This window comes from Globicephala melas, chromosome 7 (genome assembly GCF_963455315.2).
Source record: "Globicephala melas chromosome 7, mGloMel1.2, whole genome shotgun sequence".
Lineage (NCBI taxonomy): Eukaryota > Metazoa > Chordata > Mammalia > Artiodactyla > Delphinidae > Globicephala > Globicephala melas.
In genome coordinates this window covers 43,904,390-43,932,171 of record NC_083320.1, presented here as the reverse complement: position 1 = coordinate 43,932,171, position 27,782 = coordinate 43,904,390, and the positions used below count along the sequence as shown (strand labels likewise).

The following is a 27,782-nucleotide window of genomic DNA, read 5'->3' as shown; positions in this document are numbered from 1 at the left end:
CCTCTCACCTGGGCAGAGCCCAGGACGGTTAGCAGCCCAGGGAGCTCCGTCAGGGGCCAGGGAAGTGAAGTGACTTGCTCGCTTATGTTTTCTTCGAAATTTGGGGGTCTAATTCCTGCCGGGCTGGGGAATGACCGCAGTCTGGGTAGTGTATTTAGGGTGGCCGTGAGGGCGGTGGCCCGACCCAGCAGCTTCACGGGCCAGCTCCGCCCCTGCCCCGGACCGGCGCTTGCGGACGTGACCGTGGCTGCGCCCGCCGCCCGTTACTCGAGTGCGGCCCGCGGAGGGCGCGCCCTGGAGCCGAGCGCCCTCGGCCGCCACCTGCGGGACCCGTCGCCCGGGTGCGGGGCGCGAACCCGCCAGGAGCGCGCGGCGGGCGCGGCGGCGGGAGGAGGAGCCCGGAGCGCGACCGAAGGACACCCCGTCCTCCAAATGCTGCCACTTGACTGAGTCGGCCGCTGGTGAGAAGGCGGCGGCGCTGCCCTTGCAGCTGGACCGCACTCCGCTTTGGCCCGGGGCTCAGCTCGCCGCCCGCCCAGACGCCGACCCACCGCGGGGCAGCGCCGGCCCCGGAGCTGCAGGAGCGCCGGGTGCCTGCTCGGTCCCCGCCGCCGTCCAGACGCCCGAGCGGCGCGCGGCTGCCCGCCGACGTGTAGAGTAAGTGAACACCTGGGAGGTGGGCGACCTGCGTGTGTCCATAGGTCTCTGCTCGTCAGTTTTGCCTTTTTTGATTTTCAGTGGCAGAAACCTGTGAGTTACAGGAGGCTTTGATTAAGCCGGACCTTTCTCGGCCAGCTGCCTCGGCTAGAGCCTCGTGCCTCCGGCTCCTAATTAAAGAACTTGGCCCCCGCTCCTTCCACCTTGTTCTGAGCCCTCAAATTCAAGGTTTTGCTTTATGAGTTGGCAGTTTCACCTTCCACCCGATCCTTTCTGCCTGAAGAGTAAAGATTTTCAGGTAGAAGATTTGCCTATGAACACTTAATTTGTATGCCAAGCTGTCAAGCTTGTGCTCTGAATGGCATGTCAGGAGCAAAGTGTGAGCTCCTTTTTGAGCGGTGGGAGCCTGAAACTCGAGGTGAATTATGATGCACATGGGAAATAAAGCAGAGTTGACGGTAAGATCCTTCAGCTGTTAGCGAAGGGATCTGAGAAGCAGAGCAGAACAATCGGAGTTTGTTTCTCTTATGTTTCCCGTCTGCCCCCTCCCCATCCTTTATGGAATTAGGTTAACAAAAATTATAAACTAGTAAAAGTTCTCATCAAAGACCCCATCGTTTTAGGATCTGGTATTTATGGTATTTATCTTAGGGAACATTTTAGTTAAGAATTCAGAGGAATAAGGAGTTTACTTTGATTATGACAAAGTATAAATCACATCAAGATCAACAGTTGAATATACCTTTGATTTTTGGATGAGGCTGTTTTCAAGTACCTGATATAGGTACCATATATATAGATGGGAAATAACATTAACATTTAGGTATTCTCCCTGATGTATTCAGCAGAATGGTCTGTTAAAACAGTAACTTCAGTTTTTAACTTCTTTGTTTTGCCATCAAACAAAAATTACTTACTAGGCCCACAATCTTATAACAACAGGGTACTTTAAAATCACAGACCAACCTCCAATCCATTTTAACATTCCCTCTGTTGCACTCCCAACAGACCAGCCACACTTTGAGGGAGCAGTTTCAGTGACAGGGAGCTCACTGCATTGTGAGGTATCCCTCCTTTCTGTTATTGTTAGCAAGGCCTTGGTTACACTGAACTGACAACTGCTTCCTTGGACCTGTTTCTCATTAATCCTACTTTTGCCAATAGCCCTCCAACTCGTGAAATTATATGTAGAATTTTTCAGCAGAGAAGATCTAAAACTTTCATCCATCTGAAAGAGTCTATGACCAAAAAACTGTTAAGAAATGAAAAGTCTAGGTGGTACAGAGTAAGTCTTTCGTCTCCTTTACTTGACAGCCTTTCAGATCCCTGAGCTTTGGCTTCCTCATCTGTAGAATGGGAATAATGATATACTCCATCTACCTGTAGGGTTGTTGTGAGAATCAAATGAGATAATGTTCATAATACTTAGCATAATTGCCCGGAAGTCAGTAAATGTTAGTTATCTTCACCAAATAATATTCACTTTAATGTTTCCTTCCTTACCTAAGACCTTTCTCTGTGCTAAAGATCCTTAGCCCAAAATTGAATGCATTAATTCAATCTAGTCTGAACAATGCAGAGTGCAATGAATTCCTATCTTCAAACAAAATCATGTAATTTCTTTTTGATGTTCTTACTTTTTTTTGGTTTAATTAATTTTAACATCTTTATTGGAGTATAATTGCTCTACAGTGTTATGTTAGTTTCTGCTTTATAACAAAGTGAATCAGCTATACGTATACATATATCTCCATATCCCCTCCCTCTTGTGTCTCCCTGCCCCCTCACCCTCCCTATCCCACCCCTCTAAGTGGTCACAAAGCACCAAGCTGATCTCCCTGTGCTACGTGGCTGCTTCCCACTAGCTATTGAAAATCATCTAATTTTTAATCGGCTTTTGTAGTAAATACACCAAAGTTGACTAAAACACTCACCACCACGACCCCACACACACTTTGCTGTCAAGGTAGGCTTTATTCATTCTTTAATTATGCAGTTAAAAATTGCTTGAATATGAACATTTTTTTTCTTGTCTTGTATTACTTTAAGCCTCTCTCCAGTTTCCAGTTTGTTAGATGTGTTTTAATCTTGATTGTGGCATTCATCATGTTAACTCTGCCTTCTGATTTTGTGTCACCTGCACATGTGGTGAGTTTGTTCACCAGACATTCGAGTCATTGGTAATACATGGGACAGGTCTTTTTGCCATGGTGGCACATCTAGAAGCCCGTGGCACATAGAAAGTCCTGGACTTTTGGAGCCTGGCTACTGACCTTGAGAAACTTCTTTTCCATATCAATACAATGAGGTTAGGAACATCTGCCGTTCAGGTAATTGTTAGAGTTCAAAGTAATGTACTGAAAGTGCCAAGTACAGTACTGGTTGGGAATCTATTTGGCCCTCAGTAGATATTGCTGAGACAAATTAATCAGCTGAACTCAGCCAGCACTGTCCTTCAGATTAAACTGTTCTAGCCCATAGGTCAGTCTTCTTCATAAGGACATTATGGGAATAATTTTAATCAAATGCTTTGCTTAAATTAAAGATCTTGAATATTCTCTGGTCTACCACAAAAGTAAATGATGTTAGTTTAAAAATTACTGATTCTTAATAAACTCCTAGTTCCTTGAAATCCCCAGTATTTTTCCCCCTGAATATTCCCCGTTTTCTGATTAAATCTTGAATTTTGCCAGATTGGTATCAAATTAACTGGTTTGTAATGCCTAGGAATTCTATTTTTTTCCTTCAGTTTTGAATTTTTAAAAAATTAGTGGGAAAAAGTGTATTTGAGTCTCTAGCCTCTTGAGACTTCCCTCCTTCTCCATGTTTTTCTGAGGCTGTCAGAATATTTCTGTGCTTACATCTGCCAATTCTCCCTGGAATATAATTCACCAGATTCTGAAGACGTGAATTCTTTTAAAGTGACTTCTTCTGCTTGTACCTTGGTTCTCTCTTAAAGAGGTTTCTTCTGTCCTTTCCAGCTTAAAGATCATTTGCTTTTAAGAAAGCAAAACAGTTGCTGAGCAGTTCTGTTTTCTTTCTCTAATTAATATACCATCTGCCTTGGATTTGGATTTTTTTTTTTTTAACTGGAGCCTGTTTTCCATAGTAAGAGTGATATGAATAGAATGGCATTCTAATGTTGAAAGTTTGGGGAGTAATAAATAACTAGTCAGTATCTGATATAGGAAGAGTCTGTACTTTAAGAATTAATTTATTCCTTATAAATTAAGAGTTGTGAAATAAAGGATGTTTCACAAGGGGCTGAAGATAACATAAATTAGTGAAGCTGTATGGGTGCCAGACACAAGAGAGTGTACAGAGTCCTGAACTGGAGAGTGAATGCCCAGCTTAGAGCTATTCTAATTCAGAGCAGTTGGAACATTACACTGGCTAAACGAAACACTGGCCCTAATACTACTGGGACTTTGTGGCTTTTGCTTGTTGTAAGTGCCCTGAAAGAGGTAGAACTATGTGTAGTTCACTGTTTTATCCCCGGCATCTAACACACTTTGAAGCACATGGATATTTGATAAATAGCCGGACTTTAATTAGCATTCATTAAGTGCCTCTATGTGGAGAACTGTTCTGTGCAAAATAGCAAAAGGAGAAATGGCTACTGCCCTTGAGGAATCTTTAATCTCATTTGGGGAGGGAGCATTTAGAAATTAAATAGGCTGGACAGGAGTTCAAGAAGAATTCTGGATAAAGGTTTGAGGAATTCTAGGAAGTCTGCCTGAAGGAGACGGGGATTCCCCTAGCCTTGAAAATGGCACAGATGTGGTTTACGCAGGGAAGAGGGGAAAGGGTGCTGGGTGGAGATATGGGGCAGGTGGTATTTTTCAACCTAAGGGAAGGCCAGAAGGAGAAAATGAGCATGGGTGTGTGCGGTAAGGATAATAGCTTGACGGGGGAGGAAGTTTCCTTGGATTAGTGAGAAATTATATCCAGTAGGTAGAAAGGCTTTTTAAAAAAAATATTGGGGGGCGGTTTCTTATTTACTTTTTTTACTTTTTTAATTTTTTAAAATTTTTATTGGAGTATAGTTGCTTTACAATGTTGTGTTAGTTTCTACTGTACAGCAAAGTGAATCAGCAGTGTGTATACATATATCTCTCTTTTTTGTTTAAATTAAATGTACCTCTGCCCCACCTTACCTCCACTCCCCACCCTGAAATATTATACCATCAGCTACAGAGAGTAGGAACTCTATAATGACTCCTTAGGAGTGTGGTATATGTATTATGAAAAAATTACCAAAATTTAAATAGCAAAACTTTCAAAATTCTTGGTCCTTTGACCCAGAGTCCAAGTGGGTTTGGATACCATGTTTTTCCATGTCTCCATTATAAGAATAATGGTTCTTTTAAGCATTCAGAATTTCGTGTACTACTGCCTGGAATTTAATTTGGTGCATAGCACTTAACACTTTTAATATTTATGCCTCCTACTTGTTCTAAAATATTTGAGGTGGTTCCACTACATAACGTAAAGATTAACTAATCTTGAATATGTAGGGAAGGAAAAAAATCATCTTCCTCTCCTCTCTTAGGGTCATTGGCTGGGCCTGAAGATCAAACTGATAATAGATTAACAGGAGAAAAAAATTAATTACCTATGTACGCATGGGAGTTCACAAAGAAACGTGATTCAAGGAAATGGTTAGAATTGCGGACTTCTGTATCATCTTAACAAAGGGTGATACAGTGTGGAAAGGGGCTAGACTGAGGAAAGGCGGTTGGCCTTCTGGCATGACAGTGAGTTCTGAGAGGGTGGCTAGGAAATGTATGATAAATAAGGGTTGTTTGTTTTGCAGATAAGAATTGTCTCCAGAGTGGTTCTCTTCTTGGTATAGGAGACGGAGACAACATTTACAAAGGGGAATTTATGCCCTGCTTTTGGACAAAAAAGGTGGAGGGCAGAGAGCTAATTGCCTTTGGCTCAAAACAAGCCTTATGCATTGTCGTGACAAACTGTGATCCCTCTCAAATTCTTTAATGACAATTGAGATAAATAAAATTTAGTGGCTCAGAAAAATGTCAGTTAAGATTGTTTGATCAATTAAAATGAGCAAGATTTAGGTATTTCGGACCAACCTCAAATTAGAAACTACTTATTAAAGTTCGGGCTTCGGGTGAGGCAAAGTGTCTACCCTCCGTGAATTCACGGGCTTGTGAGAGAGACTGACAGATACATCATCCATTCCAGTGGAATGGGATATGCATTCATACTGAAATGTAATTCCACAAGGATCTACATTTTTTAGGATTGTTTTGGAGTATATGGTTTCCACCTTTAAGGAAGTTTTGAGATTGGGGTATCTGATGTGTTTCTTGTGGGTGGACTTTTGTGGAGGGGACTGGAAGAACTGTTCAGAACCAGGGAGTGTGAATTACCCAAAATAATCTACTCAAATGTCATCTTTTCCTTCCTTTTCACAGTGTTTTCATCCTTCCTCTTACCTCATTATCAGTTTAGTAATAATAGTAGCAGAATAGCTGCTGCATTTCTGTGGTGCTTTATGTTTTTCCTTTATCACTATTCAGAGGAATTTGGGGCAGGCATTATTACCCTCAGTTTAGAGATGAGGAAGCAGAGTCTCAAAGAAGCAAAGAAAAACTCCTGTGGTCACATAGCCAATTAAATTCCTCTACCTTTTTTTAGACAAAAGTTATGTGAAGAACTCTGGGTAGAATCTGTTGGTTTTTCTGACTTTTCTGAGCTCAAAATGACACGTTTGCTGTACATGATAAATTTCTCTCCTTGAGCCCAGTGAAGTTCAAAGAAAACTCTATGAGAAAAAGATTTTATGCGTTGATTTTGAGTATGAAGTCATTTTGTTTAGTGGAGCCTTTTAAGTTTGGTATTTTGTAATAACAAGGTGTCATTTTTTTTTTTTTTTTAAGGTGTCATTTTTTAAAAGAACCTTGTCAGGATCTTGGATGAATGACCTGTCTGCACTCAGAGAAATGAGAAATGGCTTGACAAAAAATAATTTTGCTTACCAAATCCTAAAATCTGAAAAAACTTTTCCCTTCTTCCCGTACATATAGCTTTAATAAAAAGCATACTTTATACTGTATATAGAAAAACACGGCCCCCAAAGTTGATATGGGCTAGAATGTAAGGTTCAAGCATGTTTAGGTAGATCACAGATGATAAATATTGAGTTTATGAGAGATACAGGAGTTGCTCAGCTTTTTAATATTCTAATTTATTTGTAAACACTGACCTTCAGGAACCAGTGCTATGGAGCACATCTATCATATCCCCTCAGAAACTTGTTCTTGCTTCTGAATCCTGCATTAATTTAACTCTCATCTGACTCAGCATGAAGTCTTCTTCTTTAAAAAAAAAAAGAATTAGATATACTATAGTTTTATTGACTTTTTACTTGCTAATTGAGTGCTATCGCCTAGATCTTGTTATGGGTCCAGTGCTATTCTGTCTCTTTGAAAAATGGTTGAGTCTCTTATTAGCATTAAATCTTGGTTTGAAGCAGTAAAATGTATTATATTGAGTTATTAGTTTGACTTTTTTGTAAAAGATATTTCTGATGATAAAAAATAATATATGCATTTGAAAAAAATTGGGAAACAGAGAAGAGCGTAAAGAAAAATTTAAATTACCTATAATCCCACCATCCAAAGAGAAACACTGTTGATGTCTTCCTGTTTTCTATTCTTTTTCAACCATATATATTTTAAAAATTGGAATCATACATGTATATTATAGTCTTATGCTTTTAAAAATTAACTATAAATTCTGAAGACTTGGAAGAATCTAATCTTTGTAAACTTTTCTACTATATTTTAGGAGGCAGATTGTAATATCGTCAATGTTTGGTGTCATTTCTTTAGCTAATGATAATTATACTTAAAATTGTATGATATTACAAGGCAGGCTTATAACAGTCTTGAAAATATTTTCAATGAATGGAAATGTTGTAGGAAATTATTAGTTCGAATAACAAATAGTGAGTACACAGTCTGTTTTTAAACAATATTTTTGTTATTAACAGGCTGAGTTTTTAAATTGTTTTGCTATGGATAAATAAACCATTTGACCAGTAATTTTAAAAGTTAACATGTGAACATTTCCTCATGTTACTAAATATTTTTTAAAGTTATTATTTATTTTTGTATCATGAACTACCCTAAAACTTAATTACTGGGTTTCCCTGGTGGCTCAGTGGTTGGGAGTCTGCCTGCCGATGCAGAGGACACGGCTTCCTGCCCCGGTCCGGGAAGATCCCACATGCCGCGGAGCGGCTGGGCCCCTGAGCCATGGCCGCCGAGCCTGCGCGTCCGGAGCCTGTGCTCCGCAACGGGAGAGGCCACAATAGTGAGAGGCCCGCGTATCGCAAAAAAAAAAAAAAAAAAAAAAATTAATTACTTAAAATAACATAAAATTATTTCACAGTTCCTGTTGATCAGGAATCTGGGTACGGCTTAACTGAGTACCTCTGCTTCAAAGTCTTTCGCAATCATTTTGTCAGTTGGGGCTATAGTCTTTATCTGAAGGCTTAACTGAGGGACAATCCCTTCCTTGCACACTGCCATAGAGAGATTTCCTTCAATTTCTTGCTTTATGGGCCTCTCTGTAGGGCTGCTCACAACACAGCAGTTGGCTTCCATTACAGTGGGAGAATGAATGCAAGACAGAAGTCATGGTTTCTTTGAAACCCAGTCTTGGAAGTGACATCCCATGGCATTTGCTATATTCTTGGTAGAAGTGAGTCATTAGTCCTGTATTTAAGGGGAGGGGATTAAACAAGGCGTGGGAATTCCAGCAGGCAGGGATTGTTGAAGGCCATTTTAGAGACTATCTGCTGTAGTTATTAATAGTTCCATAATATTCCAGGATATAGACATATGATAACAAACCTCTTATTGTTGGACATTCAGGTTATTTTCAACTTTTCTTATTATAAAAGGGCTTTCATGAAAATTTTTATGTATAAATATGTGTCTACAACTCTGATTGTTTCTTTAGGATAGATTTCTCAAAGTGCAATATTTGGGTTAGGGCTTTTAACATGAATTGTTATGCTACTGTTGAACCAATTTGCACTACTAACATCTGTATTTGAGTGTCCATTGCACCACGTCCACTTTAAGACAGTTTTTTTGAAGAATGGGTTTGTAAAATAAATTGTTCCATAATTAGGCAGTTTACTTGAATTAGCACATGTCATGAAATGTGGAAGGAAGGCACTGTGATACAGCAGCAAGATCCCTGACACTAGGATCAAAAGATACGGATTTTAGAACAGGCAGTGCACTTGGTCTCTCATACAATGTCATCAAGGTCACATGCTTCCCCAGGCAGGATATTTAACCTGTTTACATATAGAGTTATACATCAATGTATTTTGTAAAATAAGGAAAAATAATTCCTTTCTGTTGTATAAATTAATTATAAGACACCAGGGAAACAGGAAAAGGGAAAATGCAAATGAGATATGCTCAACAGAAACAGAGGTAGATGGATAATTTACTCTGAAAAGCCCCAGACACTTGGTTATCATTTGTAACTTAGGGCTGTACACGCTGTGTTGCTCTCTTTCTAAGAGGACTGGAATTTTATTTAAAATATCTAGACTTAAATTATTTAAATCAATTAACATTTACTGAGGCCCTTCATTATGCTAGGCATATAGAAGTGAGATACAAAGATAAACAATTACTTATTACCCATCTTCTTTCAGAAAGAGTTTAAGTGGTATGGCCATATTCCTGCCTTTGAGAGTCTAGGCACAGACTTGTAAACAAGCAGAATGAGAAAAGTACAGTGATGGAGATAAATACGTTATGGAAACCCAAGAGAGGGACAGAGTAATATTAGGTAGTGGGAACGCCTTTACACAGAAGTGTACTTGAGATAGACACTTAAGAGTGGGTCAGTTTTTAAAGAGAATATATGTGTGAATAAGGAGGGAAAAAATAAGAAAGCCCTTTTGAAAGAGAAAGCATTTTACAAATCTGATATTGGAGTTTATGGAGTAAGTAATTGGCTTAGTATATAAGGATGAGTGGATCATGATTTTCAAATTATAATGAATTGAGGACTGAGCATTCATTTTTATGTTTTATTAGTTTCATGTTCTGATTTGGGCTCAGATAACCTAGTTTCTGCTACAGGATCTAAATAGTCCAGTTGTAACAAACTAAAGGCAACATTCTGACACTGTTACCCTGTTCCCTCCACCCCTCACTTCCATTTAACAACAGTTGCGTAAGGAACTGCCTTCAGAATTTTACAGAGCTTAATTCATGTGTCATGAGTACAGTTGTGTCATTTAGTTAGGACATGACGTGACTGAGAAATTAGTACAGAATATAATGTTTAAATGTTTTACAGTCTCAGTGGTGATCTAGATCAGGTTTTCTACAACTAGTTCATCAGAAGCTACTTTTCATTTCCTGCAAGTATTTAGATTACAGGGCTGGAGGAATTACTGCAGACTGAATTCAATATCTGTAGTCATAAATAGGAGTGGTCAGGTGAAGCCAGACTTGTACCCAGAGTTAAGCCTGTTTGTTTCCCTTCTCTGCCCGGAGGACCTGGTAAATGAGATGAAGCACTGACCCCTGACTTAGATCTGGCGCCCAATTCTAACTCTTTAATTCCCAAATGACCGTCAGCATTCTTAGGTTATAATTCTCTTTCCTTAATTATAATCCTAAAACATAATAACTAAAGCACTTAAAATAATAATTTGATGTTAGTAGGTTTAGGGGACAATCTAAGAGAGAGAAGGAAAGGAAATAATACTTACTGAACACTTGAACACCTTCCATGTTCCAAGGCGGTTCTAGGTGCTTCACGTGTAGAAGCTCACAGTTTTTATGATGAACGTCTGAGGTAGATTCCCAGTTTACGGATGAAGTCATACCACACAGCTCTGCTCAGGTTTATTAGAATCTCTTAGATCGTCCTTTCATTTATCAATGTTATTTTCTCTGCCTCTCCATTGACAAAATTTGGCCCCAAATGTGACTTCATGAAGAGCCTCCTGTGACTGCCCTGGTGTTGAGCAGCTGCACACAGCATGTGTTCTGTGTGCCTGAGGACGAAAGCAGCTACTAAGTTTCCAAAGACTGTACAGTAGTGCCCCTGAGGTGACCTTCAGACGGACCAAAATCACATTTGCTGTATTTTCTAGCTTTTACTTTTTTGTGAGTATTAAATTTGAGTTCATTTCTATTTGCCAGTTTAACTGGTGTCATTTGATCCTGTTATGAATTTATAGTCTAGGTCAGTGACTGTCAGTATTACCATTACAAAGTCCTCTGTTTACTGTCCAATTTTCATGGACCCCTACAAGAAGGAAAATATACTCTTAGTATCCAATATTAGAGAACAAATAACGACAAAGCTTCTGTTAGGAACTTCGTTATTTTTATTTTTTTAAATTTTTTTTTATTATTTTTTTTTGCGGTACGCGGGCCTCACACTGTTGTGGCCTCTCCCGTTGCAGAGCACAGGCTCTGGACGCGCAGGCTCAGTGGCCATGGCTCACGGGCCCAGCTGCTCCGCGGCCTGTGGGATCTTCCCGAACCGGGGCACGAACCGTGTCCCCTGCATCGGCAGGCGGACTCTCAACCACTGAGCCACCAGGGAAGCCCCGTTATTGTTTTTAAATGAACTCAGTTATATTTTTTAATGAATTCGCATTTTAATTAATTGCATCTACATTGAAATTTGAAAGACAGTATATTCATTATGCTTTTAAAGACTATAATGTGGTTTTTATCGATATTATATAGATATTTGCATTAATTCAGGGCTAGGGCCCATTTTAAGGTATAACTTGAGATATAAAATGTCTTAAAACCTGTTTAAAGGCTTAGAAGATTATCTGAAGTAGGACAACAGTAATAAGCATTTCTGTTAATCTAATATTTAAGAAAGACTTTCAGGGATTTTGCAGGCTGTTCATTTCCAGAGCAGATTTTGGAAGTTACTTTTTTTTGCTAGAACTGTATGGTCTGGCCCCCACTCATATTCAAGTTTTGGCTTTTTTTGTGGCACCTTCCCTGGCATATTCCCAGGGAGCTTACAAACCAGGCTCAATCTGATGACACTGTATGCAGGACGGTGGTCCACAGCTCCAAGATGAACTATGGACTGCAGTAAACTGCATCTTCTGTTTGAAAGATCTAATAGAAGACCCTGTAGTGGCTAGACCCATTCCTGAGGGAAGGGTCTATATACTCTTTATATACTCAGTGCTTTGAGACTTCAAAGTAACATTGAGGGAACCAAGTAAATGGGGCTGTCTTTTCTTTACGTATGACTCTGATGTGTATGTATATATGTATGTGTGTTGGGATTTGGGGGAGGGAGTGATGGGAGAAAAGGCATCTTTATATTTTATTTTTACTGGCAGTGGCATGAACAAATGGCCACTTCACATATTAGGACAAGGGTAAAACTAAGGATCCTTTCTGGGCATCTGCACTAATTATAGCCTGAATAAGTTGTCATCTCATTCTCACTCTATCTCCCTTTGATTTTATTTTGTTAAATAAATTTTGAAAGCACTTATACTGATGGATATTGGTGTTGAACACATAGTAGAAACTCAATAAATACTGGCTAGATGGTTAAGGAACGTTCTCACTGACAGCTCTTTATGTATCTTAAGATTTTAAACTATAGTATAAAATAAATTGATTTTCAGTATTTTTCAAAAGTGTGTTTAAAAAATATTTTATACTTCTGTATCAGCTAGTTACATTGACAAGAGAGCCAAAATACTTTTTTTTGGCTAATATCCAGCATTAATGTATCATACCTTCAACTGATAGCCATGGTAACTTTCCAACCTGACTGATGAATAATACAGTCTAAAAATTAACTTAGAAGAGGTCATCCCACATGCTGTCCTAAGAAAACCAATTATATAATCTGCTCAACTACTGACTTGCATTACTAGCTAACATTGTTGAAACTTTATTTCTTCATGATGAATCAACTATCTTATTAGGGGTAATGAAATTATACAAAGCTTATTCTTCAGTGCTATACAGGTTGGGATTATCGTTGCCTTTTTTTAAAGGTCATTTTATTCACATTTCCTTATTAGTTCACATCTATAATTTTATTTATTTATTTATTATTTCCTTACTTATTTATGGCCACGCCACGCGGCTGGCAGGATCTCAGTTTCCCAACAAGGGATTGAACCTAGGCCACAGCAGTGAAAGCGCTGAATCCACCAGGCCACCAGGGAACTCCCTATCATTGCCTTTTAAGATGTCTGTCAAGTGTTTGAATAGCTGCTACCATGAACAGTAGTAGGATAAACTTTTTGTTTGTTTTTGTCTCTGACTTTCCTTTCAGGATCACTCTTCCTTACTCATGATAAATCTCAAGAGGCTTCTGTAGAACAGAAATCACAGAATTAAAATCTGATTAACAAAAATATGGGGTTACCAATGCTGTTCTATCAGGGAAACTGCATCTTTTCTAAGCATGTGATGATGAGTAATTCCATTAGACAGTTACTGGAGCAGTTGATTACATAATGGCATGAACGTATCAGTGTTGTTTTATCCAAGATAGGACCTGAAGGCCAGAGTTGACAGCTAGTCCTAGGTAGTGGTCTCTGGCAGCCTGGGAAGCTCCAAGCCATAATGTGCCTGCTGATGGAGACCAGGTCAAGGACTGGGACAATGAGCAGAGAGTAACAAGAGACCCTGGGAGGAAGCTACACTGGTCTTTGTTTGCCAGAATTAACATCAAAACTAGAAGTGGGGAGGGAGGTTCTATAAATTCAAGAGAGGGAGGATGTTTAACACTTAAATACTATAAGCCATGATCAGATAAAGTATTATTACAGCAACTGTTATTCCCAGAAGAACACTGAATTAGGAATGGGAGCTCCATGCTCACTTTTATGGATATATCCCCCATTTGCTTATCTATTCACCTATTGATAGACATTTGAGTTGTTTCCAGCTTTGGCTGTTGGGAGTAAAGCTGCTCTGGACATTGGTATACCAGTTTTTTGCAGACATGTTTGCATTTGTCTTAAATAAATACCTAGAAATAAAATGGTGGGTTCAGTTCTTTAAAGTGGTTGTACTGTTTTCCACTCACACCAGCAATATATGCATTCCACATCCTCGCCAACACTAGGCATTGCTGGGCTTTTTAATTTTAGCAATCCTAATGAGTGTATAATGGTATTGTTGTGTTTTGTTTTGTTTTTTGGCTGTGTTGGGTCTTCGTTGCTGTGCGCAGGCTTTCTCTAGTTGCAGCAAGCAGGGGCTACTTTTCGTTGCAATGCGTGGGCTTCTCATTGCAGTGGCTTCTCTTGTTGCGGAGCACAGGCTCTAGGCGCGTGGGCTTCAGTAGTTGCAGCATGTGGGCTCAGTAGTTGTGGCATGCGGGCCCTAGAGCACATGAGCTTCAGTAGTTGTGGTGCGTAGGCTCAGTAGTTGCAGTACACAGGCTCAGTCGTTGTGACTTGCAGGCTCTAGAACAGGGGTCCCCAACCCCCGGGCCGCACAGCAGAAGGTGAGCGGCAGGCGAGCGAGCAAAGCTTCATCTGCCGCTCGCCATCGCTCCCCAGTGCTCACATTACCGCCTGAACCTTCTCCCTCCGCCCCGTCCATGGAAAAATTGCCTTCCACGAAACTGGTCCCTGGTGCCAAAAAGGTTGAGGACCGCTGCTCTAGAGCGCAGGCTCAGTAGTTGTGGAGCACGGGCTTAGTTGCTCCACAGCATGTGGGATCTTCCCAGACCAGGGCTCGAACCCATGTCCCCTGCATTGGCAGGCGGATTCTTAACCACTGCACCACCAGGGAAGTCCTGGTATTGTTGTTTTGAAAATACCTTTTTAATTTTTAATTTACATACAGTAAAACTGACTTTATTTTGGTGACTAATTCTCTGAGTTTTGATATATGTATAGATTTGTATAGCCACTATGACAATCAGGATATATAATGGTTCTACCACCCAAAAAAATTCCCTTTTGCTGCCTCTTTGTAGTCACATTCTCCTCTTACCCTAACCCTTAAAAGCCACATGTTATCTGTCCCTATAGTTTTGCCTTTTCCAGAATCATGCATTATGCAATACATAGAATCATGCAACATGAAAGAGTTTTAAGACTGGCATCTTTCAATCAGCATAACACCTTTAAGAGTCATCGATGTTGGTATCAGTATCTTTATTGCTTTCAGCTTTTGGCAATTATGAATAAAACTGTGATAAATATCTGCATAAAGCTTTTTATGTGAACACAAATTTCATTTCTCTAAATACCTAGGTGGGTTGGGTTATATGGTAAGTGGATGTTCCAACTTTATAAGAAAATGCTAAGCTATTTTCCAGAGTGGCTTATTTTGCATTCCCACTAGCAATGTATGAAAGAAAGTTCCAGTTGCTCTGCATACTTACCAGCACTTGGTATTATTTTTTAAAAAATTTTACCCATTTTAATAGATGTACAGATGTACCATATCATGGTTTTACTTTGCATTTTTCTAAGGCCAGTATGTTGAGCATCTTTTCATGTACTTACTTGCCATCCATAGATGATGTCTTGGGTGAAAAGTCTGTACAAATCTTTTGCCCATTTTAAAAATTGGGTTGCTTTCTCACTGTTGACTTTTGATAGTTATTTATTCTAGATTGAAGTCATTTTTTGGGCAAATGATTTGCAAATATTTTTCTCCCCATCTGGGCCTCATCTTTTTATTTCCTTAACTGTGTTCTTCTCAGAGCAAAAGTTCTCAATTTTGATTTAGTCAAGGGTATCAATTTTTTTTTTATGGTTTATGCTTTTGGTGTCGTATCTAGAAACTCTTTGCCAAATCCAATATCATGAATATTTTCTGTATCGTCTTGTAAAAGTCTTATATTTTACATTTAGATCTATGACTCCTTTTGAGTTAATTTTTTGTATAAAGGGTAAGGTATAGATCTTTTTTGGCGGGGGGGGCGGGCATGTGGCTGTCCAGTTGTTCTAGTTCCATTTGTTGAAAAAATTACTTTTGCATTGAATTATTTTTGCACATTTGTCAAAAATCAATTGACCGGGCTTCCCTGGTGGTGCAGTGGTTGAGAGTCTGCCTGCTGATGCAGGGGACACGGGTTCATGCCATGGTCCAGGAAGATCCCACGTGCCGCGGAGCGGCTGGGCCTGTGAGCCATGGCCGCTGAGCCTGCGTGTCCGGAGCCTGTGCTCCGCAACGGGAGAGGCCACAACAGTAAGAGGCCCACGTACCGCAAAAAAAAAAAAAAAAAAAAAGACCATATTTTTGTGGGTCTGTTTTTGGACTCTTATATTCCATAGATTTGTGTGTCTGGCCTTTCACCAATATAGCACTGTCTTGGTTACTGTAGCTTTTAATCATTCTTAAAAGTGGTTAATGTGAGTCTTCCAACTTTGATCTTTCTCAAAATTGTTTTGGCTATTCTCATTTCTTTACATTTCCATATATAGTTTAGAATCAGCATGTTTATATCTATAACAAATCCTGCTGGGATTTTGAATGGAATTTTAGAATCAGTTTGTCAATGTCTACAAAAAAGCCTCCTGGAATTGTGCTCATATATATATATATATATACACACACACACACACACATATGCTTATATAATATATATAAAAATTGGGGGAGAATTGACATCTTAACAATATTATCTTCGAGATCATGAACACTATCTGTTTATTTAGTTTCTTTTTCTCAGTAACAATTTGTATTATTTACATACTGCATATACAACATACAATGTAGTTTTCTTTCATACATTTTATTAAATGTATCCCTAAGTGTTCATATTTTTTATACTATTGCAAATGGCACTAACTTCATCTTTCAATTACTAAGTATACAGAAGTACAGTTGATTTTTATATATTAATTTTGTATCATGAGACCTTGCTAAAATTATTTATTAGTTCTAGTAATTTTTTCATATATAATCCTTAGGATTTTTTACATATACAGTCTTGTCATCTGCAAGTAAAGGCAGTTTTTTTTTTCTGACGACCTTTATACTCTGTATTTCTTTCTTCCCTCTAGTACAATATTAAATAAAAATTGTGAGAATAAACATTGTTGCCTAGTTCCTATCATAGAAAAAGTTGTTCAGTCTTTCACCATTACACTTAACATTAGTTTGAGGAAGTCTCTCCTATTGCTAGTTTGCTGAGAATTTTTATCATGAATGGTTGTTTTATCAAATTTTTTTTGTATCTATTGAGATGATCATCTGGTGTTCTTTTTTATATTAACAGTGAATTATATGTATTGAGTTTTGAATGTTACATTCAAAATTTACATTGCATTCTGGTATAAATCCCACTTGGTCATGATGTAGTAACCATTTTATATATGCCGGATTCAATTTGCCATTTAAAAAAATGATATCTGGGTCTGTGTTCACGAGGGATATTGGCTTGTAGAGTGTTCTTTTCTTGAACTGTCTTTGCTTGGGGAAATCCTGACTTCATATAGAATGGATTTGGAATCCTCTTCCTCTATTTTCTGGAGTTTGGGTAAGATTGGTATTATTTCTTTCTGAAAAGTTTGAAAGAATTTAGAGCTTTAGAGCTGCCATTTGAGCCTGGAGTTCTCTTCTTGGAAAGGTTTGGAAAGGTTTAAGGTACAAATCCAATTTCTTTCATTGATATACAGCTATCAGACTTTCTGTTTTCTCTTGTGCCAGTTTTGGTAATTTGGTATGTATAAAGTTCATAATATTCCCTTCTTGGTCTTTTAATGTATATGGAATCTGTAGTAATGTCCTTTTTCCTACACACATCTTGGTTCTGTGTGTCCTCTCATTTTTCTTGATCAGACTAGATAGAGACTTATCTATTTTATTAGATCTTTTTAAGGAACCACCATTGGTTCCATTGATTTTTCTCCATTATTGGCCCTTTTCCTTTGCTTTGTTTTCTGCTCTCATCTACATTATTCCCTTCCTTCTACTTTGGGTTTAATTTACTTTTCTTTTTCTAGCTTTTTAAGGTGAAAGCTTAGATCACCGATTTAATCCTTTCTTCTTTTCTGTCACAAGAATTTAAATCTATCAATATCCCTCTAAACTTTAATGATGCATTTAAAAATTTTTGATATGTTGTGGTTTCTATTATTTGGTTGAAAATATATGTTAATTTCCTTGTGATTTCTTCTTTGCCCCATGGGTTATTTAAAGATGTGATATTTAGTTTCCAAGTATTTGGGGTGTTCCTGGATATTTTATTATTTTTATTATTTTTTATTTTTTATTTAATTCTGTGGTGGTTGGAAAATATAAGATTCCAAGCTTTTGAAATCTGTTGAGATCATCGTGTAGTCTGTCTTGGTGAATGTTCTATATGCATTTTATAAGAATATGTATCCTACAGTTGTTGGGAATAGTCTTCTATAAATGACAGTTACCTCAAGTGACATCATAGTGTTGTTCAAAACTTGAATTCCTTATTTTTTCCTTTGAATATTCTATCCGTTACGGAGAGAGTAATGTTTATTTCTGCCTTTAATTCTGTCAGTTTTTCCTTAATGTATTTTGAAGCTCTGTTATTAGTTACATATACATTTATGATTATCATGTCTTCTCCTAACTGACACATAAAATGTCCCTATTTCTGGTAATACTAATGGTCTCTGAAGTCTGCGTTGTCTGATAGTCATACAGCCACAGCAACTTTTTATACTTCTTGTTTGCATTGTATGTCTTTTCCAACCCTCTTGTTTGCAACCTGTATATTTGTATTTAAAGTATATCTCTTATAGGTAGCATATAGCTGGATTTTTTTAATAGACTTTCTTTTTTAGAGCAGTTTTAGATTCACAGCAAAACTGAGCAGGGAGTACAGTTACCCCCTTCCCACTCCCCTCGCCCCCTCCAACACACAAGCCTCACCCACTATCAACATCCCACTCCAGAGTGTTATAGTCAATGAACCTACACTGACATATGATCACTCAAAGTCTGTAGTTTACATTAGGGTTCATTCTTGGTGTTGTACATTCTGTGGGTTTTGACAATTGTATAATGGCACGTATCCACCACTGTAGTATAATGCAGAGTAGTTCACCGCCCTAAAAATTCTGTGTCCACCTATTCAACCTTCCCTCCTCTCTAACCCCTGGTAACCCCTGGGCTTTTTACTGTCTCCATAGTTTTGACTTTTCCAGAATGTCATACAGTTGTAAAGCTTGGCTTCTCTGGCTTAGTAATATGCATTTACGGTTCTTCCTTTTCTTTTCATGGCTTGATAACTCATTTCTTTTTAGCACTGAATAATATTCCATTGTCTGGATAGACCACTGTTCATCCATTCAACTCCTGAAGGACATCTTGGTTGCTTCCAATTTCTGCAATTATGAATAAAACTGCCATAAATATCCATATATAAGTTTTTGTGTGAACATAGTTTTTCAACTCATTTGGGTAAATACCAGGGAGTGTGATTGCTGGATCATATGGCAGGAGTATGTTTAGTTTTGTAAGAAACTGCCAAACTGTCTCCCACAGTGGCTGTACAATTTTGCATTCCCGCCAGCAATGAATGAGTTCTGTTGCTCCACATCCTCATTAGCATTTTGCGTTGTCAGTGTTTTGGATTTTTGCCATTCATATAGGTTGTAGTGGTATCGCAATGTCATTTAAAAATGCAACTCCCTAATGATATATGATGTTAAATATTTTTTTCACATGCTTATTTGCCATCAGTATGTCTTCTCTGGTGAGGTGTTTTTTCAGATCTGGTGTCCATTTTTTAATCAGGTTGTTTTCTTATTGTTGTTTTAAAGACTCCTTTGTGTATTTTGGATAAACAATCCTTTATCAGATATGCTTTTGCAAATATCTTTTCCCAGTCTGCCTCCCAGTCTGTGGCTTGTCTTTTCATTTTCTGGGCAGTGTCTTACACAGAGCAGAAGTTTTTAATTTTGATAAAGTCCAATTTATCAATTATTTCTTTCATGAATCATGCCTTTGATGTATCTAAAAGGTCATTGCCAAACCCAAGGTCATTTAGATTTCTCTAGATTTAACTCCTGGGTGTTATCTTCTAAGAGTCTTATGGTTTGCTTTATATTTAGGTCTATGATTCACTTTAATTTCTGGGAAAGGTGTTAGGTCTGTCTAGATTTTTTTTTTTTAATATGTGAATGTCCAGCTGTTCCAGCACATATTGAAAAGGCTGTCTTTACTCCATTGTATTATCTTTGCTCCTTTGTCAAAGATCAGTTGACTGCATTTGTGTGGGTTGGATCTTATTTAACTAGTCTGCCTTTTTTTTTTTTTTTTGCGGTACAGTCTGCCTTTTAATTGAAATTTTTAGTCCATTTTTTTTCAAGTAATTTTTGATATCTATGGGTTTAAGTCAGCCACTTTGCTGATTTCTAATTGTCCCATTTTTTTTTCCTTCCCATGTTCATCCTTTCCTGCCTTCTTCTGGGTTAAATGTATCTAATGCCTCATTGTTTTTAAGTCATACTTACATTATCTTTTTAGTTGTTTCTCTGTTAAGTTCTTTAAAATCATTTTCCCCCTTTTTCAGATTGGCTATGTCTATAGATGTTCAAGCTCACTAATCTTTCTTCTCCAATGCCAAACAGCCCACACAGTGAGTTTTTCATTTTAGTTCTTGAATTTACTTTTTGTGTGTTTTGTTACAATTTCCATTTCTCTGCTGAGATTCTCTATTTGTTCACTCTATGATTTTTCCTTTATGTCCTTGAACTTATTTAAATAGCTGCTTTACAGTTCTACTGAGTTCTCTTAACTACCAAGTGCTAGGTCATTTGGGGATCTGTTTCTAGTAACTTTTTTTTTTCTTGAACTTGGGGCACATTTTCCTGCTTCTTTGCATTATTAGTAATTTTTTATTGTATGACAGACATTGTGGATATTACTTCCCATAGGAATTTGGATTATGCCATCTTCCTTTGAATGGTATTGAATTTTATTCTTTGTTAGAATGGAACTGTTTGTTTGAACTTAGCCCAGTATGGCCTGTGGGCTGGCTGCCTGTTTTCGTAAATTAGGTTTTATTGGAACATAAAAACCATTGCCAATTTGTTTACGTATTAGCTATGGCTGGCTCTGCACTACAACAGACCTGAGTAGTATAACATAGACCATATGGCTCAGAAACCTAAATTATATATTAGCTAGCCCATTAACAAAAAGTTTTGTCAACCTCTGCTCTAAAGTTCACTCCTAAAGTGGTCTCAAATTTCTTTTTTGTTGTTGGATATTGTCTTTTTTTAAAGTTTTTATTTTATATTGGAGTATAGTTAATTAACACTGTATTAGTTTCAGGTGTACAGCAGAGTGATTCAGTTATATATATACATGTATCTATTCAGTTGTACATATACATATATCTATATCCCTTGAAGAGGAACTAAAGGTCCTTGACTTTGTTTCATGGCTAAGCTATTATTATTTTGTCTTGCTTGACTGTTTTCCTTTGTTTCTGCATTTGCTCTTTGGCACTTGGGGAAGGCCTAGGAGGCTAAAGCTTTTCTATAAACTAGAGGCCAAGGACACACGGGTCTGTCCCTAGGAAGGCCCTGCAGGGTCCTGCTCGGCTTCAGTGAGACCCCATGCAAATTTCTGCCTCCCTTCCAGCTCCTTTTACTCTTGAACTCCTTTGTAATTTCACCTGCTTCAGTATCTCAGCCTCTTCCTCTGTAGCACAGCAGAATTGCCCCTCTGCTTGAATCAGATTCTCAGGCAGAATCTCAAGATGATCAGTTGTGGGGTTTAACATCATGTGTTTCCCTTCTTTTGGGGATCAGAATCCTGTGCTGTTGTTCAATGTCTGAAAATAGCTGCCCACATACATTTTGTCCAGGTTTAAAGTTATTTTTGGTGTGAGGGCAAATCTGGCACTACTTTTATCATGGTAAAATAAAGCTGCTTTTGCAAAACCAAAGATCTTAGAAAACACAGAATGTTCTCATGATTCTCCTCATGGACTTTTATTTGTCTGACATTCATTGCATTCTAATCGTTTTCAGGTTAACTAAGTTCAGTTCCCTTAACAATCCCTCATAGTACAAAACAGATACTACGTTGAGTCATTACATGTTAGAGGTGCACAACCAGGCCAGTTCCTGTCTTCTAGGAGTTCAGTCTAGTAAACCAGATACATCACACACATCTCTTATGCCCTTTTTGAAATGCATCTCTGGAGCATATAGCAAAGGCATATAGAACTAAAGGTAATCAGAAGCAGAGAGCTGGATTTCCTTTCCAACCCTCCATATCATCCTTATAAGTAGTAGAGGTGGGGAAGGAGTATATTATGGGAGAAATTGGATAAAACTTAAATCTAAAAAATACTTAGTACTGACTTGGACAAAGGTCACCTTTTTTGGACTTCTTATCAACTATTAAGAAATAAATTAAATGCATGCTAGTTTTTACCTTAAGATCAGTAGTTTCAGAAATAATCAATGGAGTTTCATTTCATGAATTTTTACAGCTGTTTTTGGTCCAAAAACTACGATATAGTCAGGGATCACAACCTCATTTATAGAGTCTTTGCCTGCACTTTCTTATGGCTAGGCCTCCCTCCAGTGAAGTTTGTACTGTTTTACTTACCCTTAAGTCTTATCTTAGATAAGTTCATTCAGTGACAACATTCCATTGGGAAGTTTGGAAGGTACATCACAAGCATTGTACCCTATTGACTGTCCAAACATCAAACAAGATATTTAGGGGGAGAAACTTTTAAGCTAATTTCAAATTAATCTAAGCTTTTCATAATATTTGGTTGGTTATCTATTTTATATATAGTAGTGTATATGTCAATCCCAAACTCCCAATTTATCCCCCCCCCCACCTTTCCCTTTTGGTAACCATAAGTTTGTTTTCTGTGAGTTTGTTTCTGTTTTGTAAATAAGTTCATTTGTATCATTTTTCTTTTTTAGATTCCACATACAAGTGATGTCATATGATGTTTGTCTTTTTCTGTCTGACTTACCTCACTTAGTATGATAATCTCCAGGTCCATCCATGTTGCTGCAAATGGCATTATTTCATTCTTTTCAATGGCTGAGTAATATTCCATTGTATATATGTACCACATCTTTTTTATCCATTCATATGTCGATGAACATTTAGGTTGCTTCCATGTCTTGGCTACTGTAAACAGAGCTGTAGTGAACACTGGGGTGCATGTATCCTTTGGAACCATGTTTTTCTCCAGATATATGCCCAGGAGTAGGATTGCTGGATCACATGGTAGCTCTGTTTTTAGTTTTTTAAAGAAATGCCATACTGTTCTCTGTAGTGTCTGCACCAATTTACATTCCCACCAACAGCGTAGGAGTGTTCCTTTTTCTCCACACTCTCTCCAGCATCCGTTATTTGTAGACTTTTTGGTGATGGCCATTCTGACTGGTGTGAGAGACATCTCATTATAGTTTTGATTTGCATTTCTCTAATAATTAGCTATGTGGACCATCTTTTCATATGTCTCTTAGCCATCTGTATGTCTTCTTTGGAGGAATGTCTATTTAGGTCTTATGCCCATTTTTTGACTGGGTTGTCTGTTTCTTTGACATTGAGCTGCACGAGCAGTTTGTATATTTTGGAGAGTAATCCCTTGTCAGTTGCATTGTTTGCAAATATTTTCTCCCATTCTGAGGACTGTCTTTTTGTTTTGTTTATGGTTTCCTTTGCTGTGCAAAAGCTTGAGTTTAATTAGGTCCCATTTGTTTATTTTTGTTTTTATTTCTGTTATTCTAGGAGACAGATCAAAAAAGATCTTGCTTTAATTTATGTCAAAGACTGTTCTGCCTATGTTTTCCTCTAAGAGTTTTATATTATCAGGTCTTACATTTAGGTCTTTAATCCATTTTGAATTTATTTTTGTGTATGGTGTTAATGTTCTAATTTCATTCTTCTACATGTAACTGTCCAGTCTTCCCAGCACCACTTATTGAAGAGGATGTCTTTCCTCCACTGTATAGTCTTGCCTCCTTTGTTGTAGATTGATTGACCATAGGTGCATGGGTTTATTTCTAGGCTTTCTATCCTGTTCCATTGATCTATATTTCTGTTTTTCTGTCAGTACCATACTGTTTTGATGACTGTAGCTTTGTAGGATAGTCTGAAGTCAGGGAGCCTGATTTTCCTCCAGCTCCGTTTTTCTTTCTCAATTGCTTTGGCTATTCGGGGTCTTTTGTGTCCCATACAAATTGTGAAATTATTTGATCTGGTTCTGTGAAAAATGCCATTTGTAATTTGATATGGATTGCACTAAATCTTTAGATTGCCTTGGAAAGTATAGTAATTTTTGACAATATTGATTCTTCCAATCCAAAAACATGGTCCATCTGTTTGTGTCATCTTCTATTTCTTTCATTAGTATCTTATAGTTTTCTGAGTACAGGTCTTCTGCCTCCTTAGGTAGGTTTACTCCTAGGTATTTTGTTCTTTTGATGCAATGGCCAATGGGATTGTTTTCTTAATTTCTCCTTCTTGTCTTTTATTGTTAGTGTATAAGAATGCAAGAGATTTCTGTGTATTAATTTTGTAACCTGCAATTTAACCAGATTCATTGATGAGCTCTCGTAGTCTTCTGGTAGCATCTTTAGGATTTTCTATGTATAGTATCATGTCATCGGCTAACAGTGACAATTTTATTTCTTCTTTTCCAATTTGCATTCCTTTTATTTTCTTTTCCTTCTCTGATTGCTGTAGCTGGGACTTCCAAAATACTATGTTGAATAGAAGTGGCCAGAGTAGACATCCTTGTCTTGTTCCTGATCTTAGAGGAAATGCTTTCAGCTTTTCATGATTGAGTATGATGTTAGCTGTAGGTTTGTCATATACGGCCTTTATTATGTTGAGGTACATTCCCTCTATGCCCACTTTTTGGAGAGTTTTTATCATAACTGGGTTTTGAATTTTGTCAAAAGCTTTTTCTGCATCTGTTGAGATGATCATATGGTTTTTATTCTTCAGTTTGTTAATATGGTGTATCACATTGATTGATTAGCATATATTGAAGAATCCTTGCATCCCTGGGATAATCCCACTTGATTATGGTGTATGATCCTTTTAATGTGTTGTTGGATTCTGTTTGCTAGTATTTTGTTGCAGATTTTTGCATCTATGTTCATCAGTGATATTCACCTGTAATTTTCTTTTTTGTGTGATATCTTTGTCTGGTTTTGGTATCAGGGTGATGGTGGCCAAGTAGAATGAGCTTGGGAGTGTTCCTTCCTCTGCAGTTTTTTGGAAGAGTTACAGAAAGACAGGTGTTAACTCTTCTCTAAAAGTTTGATAGAATTCACCTGTGAAGCCACCTGGTTCTGGACTTTTTTGATTGTTGGGAGTTTTTTAATCACAGTTTCAATTTCAGTACTTGTGATTGGTCTATTCATATTTTCTGTTTCTTCCTGGTTCAGTCTTAGAAGATTGTTACCTTCTTAAGAATTTGTCCAGGGAACTTCCCTGGTGGTCCAGTGGTGAAGACTCCATGCTTCCAATGCAGCGGGGTACAGGTTCGATCCCTGGTCAGGGAACTAAGAGCCCACATGATGTGGGGCATGGCCAAAACTTTTTTAAAAAGAGAGAAAAAAAATTTGTCCAGTTCTTCTAGATTGTCCATTTTATTGGCATATAGTTACTTGTAGCAGTCACTTATTATCTATTGTATATCTGTGGTGTCTGTTGTAACCTCTCCTTTTTCATTTCTAATTTTATTGATTTGAGCTCTCTCCCTTTTTTTCTTGGTGAATCTGGCTAAAGGTTTATCAATTTTATCTTTTCAGAGAACCAGCTTTTAGTTTCATTGATTTTTTCATTGTTTTCTTTGTTTCTATTTATTTCTGCTCTTTGTTTCTATTTATTTCTGCTCTGATTTTTATTTCTTTCTTTCTACTAACTTTGGGTTTTGTTTATTCTTCTCTAGTTGCTTTATGTGTAAGGTTAGGTGGTTTATTTGTTTCCTGACATAAGATTGTATTGCTATATAAACTTCCCTCTTAGAACTGCTTTTGCTGCGTTCCATAGGTTTTGGATCGTTGTGCTTTTACTTTCATTTTTCTCTAGGTATTTTTTGATTTTCTCTTTGATTTCTTCAGTGATCCATTGATTGTTTAGTAGCATATTGTTTAGCCTCCGTGTGTTTGTGTTTTTTAAGGGTTTTTTCTTGTAGTTTATTTCTAATCTAATAGCGTTGTGGTTGGAAAGGATGCTTGATATGATTTCAGTTTTCCAAAATTTACTGAGGTTTGCTTTGTGGCCCAGCATGGATCAATCCTGGAGAATGATCCATGTGCACTCGGAAAGAATGTGTATTCTGCTGCTTTTGGATGGAATGCTCTATAAATATCAATTAAGTCCATCTGGTCTAATGTGTTATTTAAGGCATTTGTTTCCTTATTGATTTTCTGTCTGATCTGTCCATTGATGACAGTGGGGTATGAAAATTCCCCCACTATTATTGTGTTACTGTTGATTTCTTCTTTTATGGCTGTTCCTATTTGCCTTATATACTGAGGTGCTCCTATGTTGGGTGCATATATATTTACACTTGTTATATCTTCTTGGATTGATCCCTTGATCATTATGTAGTGTCCTTCCTTATCGTTTGTAAGTCTTTATTTTAAAGTCTATTTTGTCTGAGTATTGTTACTCCAGCTTTCTTTTGATTCCCATATGCATAGAATACCTTTTTCCATCTCCTCACTTTCAGTCTGTTTGTGTCCCTAGGTCTGAAGTGGGTCTCTTGTAGACAGCTTATATACAGGTCTTGTTTTTGTATCCATTCAGCCAGTCTATGTCTTTTGGTTGGAGCATTTAATCCATTTACATTTAAGGTAATTATCGATATGTGTGTTCTTATGGCCATTTTGTTAATTGTGTTGGATTTGTTTTTGTAGGTCTTTTTTTCTCCCCTTCTTTTGTTCTTTTGTGATTTGGTGACTATCTTTAATGTTGTGTTTGGATCCCTTTTTCTTTTTCTGTGTGTGTATATCTATCATAGATTTTCGGTTTGCGGTTACCATGAGGTTTTGATATAGCACTCTCTATATAAATAAGATTGTTTTAAGTTGCTGGTCTTTTAATATCAAATGCATTTTTAATATCCTGCATTTGTACTCTTCTCATGATTGCTGGTTTTGATATCATATTTGTGTTGGATGATTTCCTACCTTTACTGTGTGTTTGCCTTTACCGGTGAGCTTTTCCATTTGTAGTTTTCTTGTTTCTAGTTGTAGTCTTTTTTTTTTTTTTCCTGCCTTGATAAGTTCCTTTAGCATTTGTTGCAAAGCTGGTCTGACAGTGCTGAATTCTTTTAGCTTTTGCTTGTCTGTAAAGCTTTTGATTTCTCTGTCGAATCTGAATGAGAGCCTTGCTGGCTGTTCTTGGTTGTAGGTTCTTCCCTTTCATCAGTTTGAATATAATCATGCCACTCCCTTCTGTCCTGCAGAGTTTCTGCTGATAAATCAGCTTGTAGCCTTATGGGTATTGCCTTGTATGTTATTTGTTGCTTTTCACTTGTTTCAATATTTTATCTTTGATTTCCACCATTCTGTCTTCTAGCTCACTTATCCATTCTTCTGCCTCATTCTGCTACTGATTTCTTCTAGTGTATTTTTCCTCTCAGTTATTGTATTGTTCATCTCTGTTTGTTCTTTAGTAGATCTTCTAGCTCTTTATTATACATTTCTTGTATCTTCTTGTTCTGTGCCTCTATTCTTTTGCCAAGACTTTGGATCATCTTTACTATCATTACTCTGAATTATTTTTTGGGGTAGATTGCCTATCTTCACTTCCTTTAGTTGTTCTTCTGGGCTTTTTTCTTGATCCTTTGTATGGGAATTTTCCTCTGTCATTGTGTCTTTCTGTGATTGCAGTTTCCACTCCACAAGCTGCAGGGTTGTAGTTCCTCTTGTTCCTGCTGTCTGCCCCCTGGTGGATGAGGCTGGTCTAAGAGGCTTGTGCAGGCTTCCTGGTGGGAGGAACTGGGTCTTGTCCCTCTGGTGGTCAAGGGGTGTGTCTGGCAGGCAGCTATGGGCTCAGGAAGACTTTAGGCAGCCCATCTGCTGATGGGCTGTCTTCCCATCCTGTTGGTTGTTTGGCCTGAGGCTTCCCCATACTGGAGCCTGCAGC

At 37.9% G+C, this 27,782-nt stretch overlaps 1 protein-coding gene across 2 annotated transcripts in view; it reads left to right on the top strand.

Moving 5' to 3' along the window:
- Positions 1 to 425: 425 nt before the first annotated feature.
- The window catches only part of C7H2orf88 (chromosome 7 C2orf88 homolog), a 32,665-nt gene continuing 5,308 nt past the window's right edge, over positions 426 to 27,782 (top strand). Inside the window, exons 1-2 of one of the 2 annotated variants that reach the window (XM_060302145.1) lie at positions 426 to 657; positions 20,200 to 20,265. The gene's annotated coding sequence lies outside the window, so the exon portion shown is untranslated. The remainder of the gene's footprint in view (positions 658 to 20,199; positions 20,266 to 27,782) is intronic. The other variant, XM_060302144.1, reaches the window with a different exon arrangement.